The 9,500-nt window shown below is 48.1% G+C and overlaps 1 long non-coding RNA gene across 2 annotated transcripts; it reads right to left on the bottom strand.

Moving 5' to 3' along the window:
• Positions 1 to 3,480: 3,480 nt before the first annotated feature.
• On the bottom strand, positions 3,481 to 4,598 carry LOC121601050. 2 transcript variants are annotated; one of them, XR_006005975.1, is made up of 3 exons: positions 4,006 to 4,598; positions 3,837 to 3,940; positions 3,481 to 3,752 (listed from the first exon to the last, which is right to left on the bottom strand). It is a non-coding gene; the product is annotated as an uncharacterized LOC121601050 (long non-coding RNA). The 2 variants fall into 2 exon arrangements; XR_006005974.1 differs by having other exon boundaries at positions 3,837 to 3,934.
• Positions 4,599 to 9,500: the final 4,902 nt, after the last annotated feature.

Below are 9,500 nucleotides of genomic sequence, written 5' to 3'. Positions count from 1 at the left end.
TGCGATCGGCTCTGCTGTTGGGGGTATTAAAAAGACACACGATCTAAGCAAACGTGCGTGTGATATATTGCACATTTATTTCTAATTCAGCTAGCGGACGCAACTGGAAACAAAACTTGAATTGAATTCATACAAAAGAGGATTCTGGATTTGTTTATTACGGTGCGCATATGGTGCTGCACCAGTCCGTCCAGAATCGGGCGTCTTGTTGGCTTGTCGGTATCGTGACGCCGATTGACCAGCAATGCCTTGGAATGGGTTCGGATCGGTAGGTTCATGTTTTGGTCGAGTGCATTCCGTGTATTTGCCTCGTCACAGCGGTAGCCCGGCAGCAACAAAGTCAAGACAAACTCTTACCCGAGTGTGGACTGCTATGCTAAGTTCTTTTTATTATTATTATTATTATTATTATTATTATTGGCGTAATAGCCAACGCGATCATGCCAGCCTTTTCAGGACTTGAGTATCACGTAGCCGGATAGTCAGCCCTTGCTACGGCGGACGGTTCATACGCGGTTAGAACCCAAGACGGGCATGCAGATGTGCGGAATGATGGCGTTGCCGCGCGACCGCTCCTATCCAGCGGGTAACTTGCATACTGCCACACTGTCTCCTGCTCGATGCATACGCTGCAGGCAGAGGGAAGGATGCACCTCCACGATAAAAAAAACACCGTCATGAACCAGCGGTGGACCTAACGGTAGGCGGACTAGGCGGTCGCCGAAGATTTCTAGTCTGTAGTATGTCGTATGTCTACAAGTGGACAGAGTATTAGCGACAAGGGCCCCCGGAAAGATGGTCGTTGGTGCCCCTTGGCTGGAGAACCATCTGCACTCTCACACCTCCACTCCACCCCTCATGCCGGCTACAATTTTAGGGCCTGTGACCGATGATCGTTGGGGTTCCATGGCCACCCCCCTCCATCCGCCTGCAATTTAAGTATAATGTTCAATCTATCTCCCAACAGCTGTGTGCCAGTACCCCCTCCTCCCGGTCATCAGTTACCATTTACAGGGGCCTCAATTCGTCTTTCCGCCTTTCATGAACACCTTCCTTTCTTTGACCTATGGATCATAACATTCCGGAAGAGCATACATTCGGCGACAGTTTTGCATACACACGCACACTCACAACCATGCGCAGGATGCTTAGCATATCTATGTAATCGGGTAACAGTTTTTGCAACAGGCGAAAGCAAAATCTTAGTGTTATGCTTACTGCTTAACACGTTCAGCACGATGGCAGGCCCCAGGGACTCCCAGTGAACTTTCCAGTATACCGGTTCCACAATCAGCTTGCGTTCTAGATGCCGGCGGAACGGTAAGCTCATGAAAATCAGCGCCGGACTGAACGTGTTAATGCGGATTAGGATTCTGCGCGTTGCACAGCAAACCCTCCTGCGTAAACTAGCGATTCCTTAGTCATTTTTATATTGCAGTGTTTGAACTCATTGCGATTTTTTGGTTTGATTTGTGAAAATGCAACTTCATCGCCGCAATGTTTGTTAACGGCATTTTTTGGCGCCACAACAGCTCGCGAGCGTTGACCGCACGCGAGAAAGAGATGGCGCTATGGAGGAAAAAAGCACGGACGACGGCTGACAGCGATTGGCCGTCTGATGCACCAACATATCCAAACCTTCGGCAGCGCGCTCAGGCGAGGGGAATGAGGCGGAGCCAGGAACGGGCAGCTCGACGAGCTGCTTGACAAATTTGCCGTTGGAGAGAAAAGGAAGGCATGATAAAATTCTCAGAACGCCATAACGCCTTCCGTCGCTTTGCGCAGCGGGGCACAGCGTGCTACGAAAGAAACAAGTGGGAGGGGGTGTCAGTCCAGCGCAGCGCAATTCGCTGGAATCAAGTGGGAGGGGGTACCAGCTCAGCGCAGCGCAAGCCGAAAGAAACGGGAAGGAAGGGGTATGATGAAACAGCGCGAGCGAGCGTTCTTTACAGCGAGAGCGCCTCCTGTATTTTAAAGGTAAGCAAGAGAGCGCATTCTCTCCGTGGTAGCGCTCCATCCGCCATTTTTAATTTCGAGCCCAAAACAACGGACTTCGGATCCGATCTTGGGCCGGGCCCCCACCGCGTGTTTCTACCTACCCCTCGCCTGAAAATTTCGTTCTCTTTGTCTGTCGGGTTACACTTCTACTGCAAGTGGGTACGTAAGTGGCCCAGGGACGCAAAAACCGACGGCGGCCTGTGTAATATGAGCTCCCTACAAAGCTCTCCACAAAGCTCTCGTTTGCAGTCTTGTCGAGAGCTTCCCCTACTAGCAATGAGAATGAAAAAGTGTGCGACTTTCAGGCGAGGGGCATGTAGAAGCATGGGGAGACGGTTGGAAATACGCGGAATTACGCGGAGGCGCGAGCGTGTTTTGGTTTCTACACAGTTTTTGCACTCACACAATTACACATGTGTGAATGTGTGTGTTCACTTTCAGCCTACGCGCTCAGTTTGGGTTTCTCGCAGCGGCATGCGGCTATCGGTGTCTCGCTCGCAATAGTGCAGCGAGTGTTCCTCTGTGCGCTCCCTTTCTTGCCACCACACGAATTCGTCAGTTCAGCTCAAGCGTTCGCCGTGAAAGGCCGCGCGTGTGTTAGCCTAAGTCCCGGGCGATCGAAGTTTCGCTAAGTGTTGAAGTGTTGTGCACATTGAAATGAAGCTGCGCTTTTCTTTCACCATTTATCTTAAATGTGTGATTTGCGCTGCTTTATTTCAATATTTGTTTACTGCATTGAACAGCAACAACGGTATTCATGCAGTTAGACGGTTTTTTAAATAAGATGATTTTTTTAATATAAATAATGTGTGTGATTTTGTGGCAAGATTGTGTGAAGCTATGTGCGAAAATGCCCCTTTATTTGCAATAAAAGTGATAAAATATAAACCAACTTTAATGTGTTCAAGTTTTTGTTTTGATTCGGGTGCACCAAGTCCGAATGAAGGGAAGCGCACAGCGTGCTACGAAAGAAACAAGTGGGAGGGGGTGTCAGTCCAGCGCAGCGCAATTCGCTGGAATCAAGTGGGAGGGGGTACCAGCTCAGCGCAGCGCAAGCCGAAAGAAACGGGAAGGAAGGGGTATGATGAAACAGCGCGAGCGAGCGTTCTTTACAGCGAGAGCGCCTCGTGTATTTTAAAGGCAAGCAAGAGAGTGCATTCTCTCCGTGGTAGCGCTCCATCCGCCATTTTTAATTTCGAGCCCAAAACAACGGACTTCGGATCCGATCTTGGGCCGGGCCCCCACCGCGTGTTTCTACCTACCCCTCGCCTGAAAATTTCGTTCTCTTTGTCTGTCGGGTCGCCACAGGCGCCCAAACCATCCGTCACGCACACATCTAAACGTTCTGGTTTCGTCAGCCACTCACGCATACCAATGTGTTTGCTCCACCCCCTTTTTCGGTTTACTTATAGAAATGATGAGGCTGTTCACATTTGCTTTATGCACACATTCGCATGCTGTTTATAAAATTATATCTCTCTCCCTTCCCACATGTGTTTTGGCATACTCCCGCTGTGTCGGCAGAACGCTTTCCCCGTTCCAAATTTACCGTTCATCCTCCTCTTGTTCTTCCTTCTTCCTACCGCGCTCGGGGTTCCATCCGTGCGGCGCGTGTTCCACTGGCTTCAGTTTAGTGATGACGTCATGAACATGAGCTGCGCGTTTTGAACCGGCTTCTGTTAAGTAATGACGCTGGGCTGCGCGCGTTTCGACATGTTCTTGGCGTAATCCAGTGCGTTGGTTTGTGCTGAACGCTGTCCAAAAATGAACCAATAATTTATGTATGTATTATGTATTACTATGGAGAGTTTTGCGCATAGGATTAGATCAACACTTACCTTAATATTTTAAAACTGAAAAACGTTTTCTTTCCGTCGCTCATTTTGAACATTGTTGACGAGGCCAGCATGTAGTCTTTGATAAATAGCGCACACACCTGTAACTTTTTAGACGCCAAGGGTTAGTTGAATGTACTTGCACCATCACACATGTGAGCAAGAAACTTACCTCAACAATTTGCTAGGATAAATCATTCAATAACTGAACTGAACACGGCCCAAAACGTAGACGAGGAAAGAACGTCGCACAAGAAATCGCACCTCACTTCAGTACATCTTTCCACAGGGAAAGTGCTGGACAGACTGAGGATGCCTCACACTCGGATGAGCGCGATAGCAGAAAAATCATGGTTGATCGAGAGAGATGGGTGGACTCGGTCCAGCGCAATCCGCTGGTAGATGCATGTGTGTGTGACGAACGAAAGACTTCAGACCCCGCTTCCCCCTTTTTCCTCCATCATTTTTCGTCACACGCACACACCTCTACACGCGCGGCGGTTTGCCGTCCAAAATCTAGAGAAAGAAGACAGGGCCTCCTTTGGCACCCAGAAAAATCTCTCAACAACTTCGGCTCTGCTACTTGGGTATGTGTACGACACGATCCCATACAAAACTTCGGCTTTTTGCGGACTGGGTAAGCGCAGAACGATCAAGTTCGTGATGGAACGATCGCGCACATTTGTGGCAAACGCGCTTCGGACAACCGAAACACGCAAGTCACCCGGACGTCTTCGGAAGACCACGGCGGAGGAAGAGCGTAAGATTGTAAATATATCGAAGAAACACTGACCGCGAGGGCGGTGGTCCTGCTAATAACAACAAAAACCCCAACCAAAATACAAAACAAAACTACTACCAAATCTATCCGAAACGACATACTTGTGAAACAAACACACACACCAATACACATTAAAACATACATACACACACATATGCACACACACACACACACACACACACACACACACACACACACACACACACACACACACACACACACACACACACACACACACACACACACACACACACACACACACACACACAAACCCGCGCACTCGCACACACACACACACACACACACACACACACACACACACACACACACACACACACACACACCACACACACACACACACACACACACAAACACAAGTAACGTGGTCAAACAAGTGCACAGTGCGATGAAAAACCAGGGTCCTATCTTTCTGTCCGATACTGTACCACCGGTACCAAATTCATTGTGAATACTTCTGTACTAATTGGAACTCTTTTAAACGATTGGAAGAAAGCTTACTTAAATCAACCTCCGGTACTGCCTGCATACTACAACCTATCAGAAAATGAGCCGGGGTTAATGCTTCCAAATCAGTTGGTTCGTCGGATAACGGTACCAACGGGCGAGAATTCAGCCTCATCGATTTTCAGCATCTTATAAATGCGATGCAATTCATGCGCTGACCCCTTGAACATTGTTGCATTATCTGAATGCAATTCAGCAACCTTACCTCTCCGCGCGACAAAGCGACGTAAAAATGCAGTCGATGTGAGATCACTTACCAGTTCAAAATGAACTGCCTCGCGAAGCAGACGAAAATTGTGATATACGCCTTGGTGGGATTGCGATTGCGGATGGTCGACTTCAACAAGAACGGACCGCAATAATCAAACCCACTCATCGCAAAAAGTCTCGTTGGTGTTACCCGTGATTCAGACTAATCCGCTACAGCCTGTTTCACCAACGTCGGCTTGTTCCAAGTGTGGCACTGGTGATACACTCGCTTAACCATATTTCGGCCTCCAATCAACCAAAACTTCTGCCGCAGTATGGTTAGCATTGCTTGTGGCCCGGCGTGCATCTCCTGTTGATTATTATTATTATTATTTATTTAATCTTCAACGGGCCGTATGGCCTAATTAAGATGTAACAGTTCAATTGAGAAAGAAAAATACATAGCAAAAATAAGATTTACATCGCAATTCACTGCGGCCACGGCAAAAGCCGGAGACGTTCCTTGAAGCACTGAGTTGAGATGTCGAAGTCGAAGCAATCCGAGACAGTGTTGAAGACAGCCGACATGCGGAACATAGGGTCAGACCGACCAGCACTGGAACGGGGTTGAGCGAGCCGTAGAGTTTCTCTAGACCTAAGTGTTCGGGATGGTGCATAGATATCGACTCGATGCAACAAAGGCGATGAGTCGATAGAGCCATTTAGCAATCCAGCGATGAAAGAGCACTGTGCATTGCGTCTTCTAACCGAAAGAGGTTCAAGGCCTAGAAGACGGCACCGCGCAGCATACGGAGGAAGATTATTGCGATCCTGCCAGGGAAGTAGGCGTAGGGCATATCTCGTGAGCTTACGTTGAATCGCCTCAAGTCGAGCAATTGAAGAAGCGGTAGTTGGGCTCCAGACTACGCACGAATATTCCAGAACCGAACGAACGATGCAGTTGTACACAGCTTTGATGCACATGGGGTTGCGGAATTCATTAGTTGTCCGGATAACCACGCCAAGTAATTGATTTCCTCTGGCTACAACGTCATCGATATGCTGTTTAAAGTTCAAACTAGAGTCAAGCAGAACGCCCAGGTCTTTGGCATGATTCTGTCGATTAACTGCAGTGCCGTCCATGAAGTAGGTCCCAGTCACTGGGCTCCTGCATCGACTAAAAGACACACAGTAGCATTTCTCGATGCAGATAGTCAGTCCATTACGCTTGCACCACGAACAGAAAATTTCGATGCAGTCTTGCAGGAATGTACAATCACCTGTGTTGTGAATAGGCGCAAAAATTTTTGCGTCGTCGGCAAACAGACTGATACTGTCGGGAGGTAAAGCCAGGGTAACATCGTTGATAAACAATATGAAGAGAAGCGGGCCAATAATGCTTCCTTGTGGCACACCCGAGCTGCTGACTATTTCTTTGGACATGTGCTTATCAATTTTCACGATGTATGTGCGATTAATTAGGTAAGACTTAAGCCACTGTACGAGCGAGCTGGGAACTCCTAGCTTGTCGAGTTTAGCGAGAAGAATTGCGTGCGGAAGAGAGTCGAATGCTGCTTTCAGATCTGTATAAATTGCATCGACTTGAGCTCCGGCATCAATTTGACTAGTGCAATAGGTTACAAATTCAACCAGGTTCGTGGTAGTCGACTTTTTTGGCACGAATCCATGTTGATACGGGCTTAGGTAGCTGCGGCATGCATGTAGCAGATGTTTGTATATCACCAGTTCGAACACCTTGGCAATGGCACACAAAGATGTAATACCCCGGTAGTTGATGGCATCTGTCCTGTCGCCCTTTTTGTAAATAGGAACCATCCAAGATTTCCTCCATGTTTTGGGAAAGTAGCCATTGGCTAGCGATGCATTGAACAATTTAGCAAGGATAGGTGCTACTGTCGTTTGACAGCGTTTCAGCACGGTAGAAGGAATTCCGTCGGGTCCAGGAGCGAAGGAAGGCTTTAGTTGCGCTAGGGCAGATAAAACGATCTCACTGTCGATGAAAGGAGTGCTCATGTTAATTGCGCCAGCCGGAGTGTTGACGAGAGCAGCATCAATGGTTTCGCTATCATTCATGGCCGGTGAAAAGCAATCTGCGAAGCGATCCGCGAAGAGATTGCACATTTCATTAGTGTTGGCACTTGTTGCTCCTTTGTACGTAATGGATTTCGGTGTATGCGTGGATTTTGTTTTGCTGTGGTAGAAGCGCCAAAACGAGTCAGGCCACCTGCAGAGGTTACGTTGGATTTTACTCAAATATCTGCGATATCGAAACCTGTTATAGCTGCAGTATAAAGAGTGCGTGTCAAAGTAGATCGAGCGAGATCTTTGGCAGCGGCGCGTTTGGTAGTGACGATAAGCAGCTCTTTTTACACGTTTGAGTCGTTTGAGTGTGCGGTCCGCCCAGGGGGGGTTAGGTTTAGGACGCTGAACTGGGACGCATACAACAAAGGCTTGCAGCATGAAGGACGAGAATGAACATACTGCTTCGTCAAGTGAAATAAAATTGGAACAATGAAAGCTATTGTTAAACATTGAAATCATGTCGTTCAGTTTCACATAGTCAGCTTTAGCAAAGTTATAACGATAAAATGCGGTTGTCGTCGAGTTTTGTCGAGTCGTCGAATTGCGTCGGGTCGACGAGTTAATACGTATATTGAAGTCAAACGCCGGGTGATAGGAGTCAAGAGGTACAAGCGGAACAACACTTGGAAAGACAGGCGAACACAATTTAGCTGCAGCATTGTTAGCGTAGAGCAGGTCAAGCATGCGTCCGTGCGAATTATTGATGTGATTAAGTTGCACTAATCCGTTAAATTTAAATCCATCCACAAAGGTGTTGTTGGCCAGTGAGCGCGCAGTTGGTTCATAGTGCGTGATTGATGAGTATGCTGGCGAGGACGAAGGATCAGCTGTGGACCAGCTTATGCTAGGCTGATTGAAATCGCCAATAACAAACAGCAGATCCGAAGGCTTCAGTGTGAGAGTGAAGCCGCTGATACAATCATGTAGAGAGCGAAGAGTCGATATCTCGGAGCTAAGCTGCGGTGGAATGTATACTACCATGATGTACAGATGTGCGTTATTGCAGGTGACGCGCACACAAATATACTCGAGAGAACGATCACGGGAAGGTAATTCTATCGACTCGTATGCGTTAGAAACGGCTAGCAAAACACCACCACCGCGAGAGCTAGAGCCGCTGAGAGAGCGATCACAGCGGTAAACAGAGAAGTTGTTGTTGAAGAGAAGAGCAGATGGAATGTTGTCAACAAGCCAAGTTTCCGTGAGGGCGATAAGGTCGAAGTCAGCCTCCTATACAGCTAGGTGAAATTCTTTTGTTTTAGTGCGCAAACCTCTAACGTTTTGATAATAGCAGCTTAAATACTCAGCGGTAGCGTTGTCATTGTGGTGGTTGGATAAAGCGGGTATACGGTAAGTCAATTGAGCTGCGTTGTCAGAGCATGAGGCTTGGCGTGTTTGTTGCGTGCAATGAGCGGAACTTCGTCTAGTTGAAAAAAAAAGCGATCGATTGTAGACTGGTGCAGGTGCGGAGATGAAGCGCGGTGGTTTTGGGGCGGTCCAGAAACAAGTGTTGAGTTGGGTGCTTCCAAGGTATCATTCACCGGGGGGTGACACTGTTGTGATGATGTTGTTTCAGGACCAGGTGGAGTAGACGTGCGTGCTGCTAAACGGTGAGTCGTTGTTGGTGTGCGTGTGGTGTAGCGGTGATCAGTACTAGTAGCTGGTGTGCGTGTTGTAAAGCGGTTTCGGGTGGCTATAGGAGATGAGGTTTGGTGGTCGTGTTGACGGGATGGAAAAAACTCACGTACACCGATACCGACTGGCCAAGTGGATGGTGTGAGTGCCGCATCTCGAAGGATAGCCGGGACTCTCACTTTGAATGAAAGCCAATTCATGCTGTCCACACTAACCCCTCTTCTCAGCAGGCAATACGCTATAACGTCATCGGTGGCTAAGCGACGCTTTACAGAACCCTTACTCCCAAAAACACTGACAGACGATGTGATGCTGCAAGGACTGTCGGATGCTTCGTTGCCTCCGAGATGTTGGCATTACCTAGCCGGCTACCGACACGTAACACACCCTGTGCGTCGATGTATGGGGACAACCACTTTAGCTTCGATCTCGCA

The sequence above is a fragment of the Anopheles merus genome, unplaced genomic scaffold (genome assembly GCF_017562075.2).
Source record: "Anopheles merus strain MAF unplaced genomic scaffold, AmerM5.1 LNR4000021, whole genome shotgun sequence".
Lineage (NCBI taxonomy): Eukaryota > Metazoa > Arthropoda > Insecta > Diptera > Culicidae > Anopheles > Anopheles merus.
The sequence above is the reverse complement of the archived record's forward strand: the minus strand, read 5'-3'. Positions and strand labels throughout refer to the sequence as shown.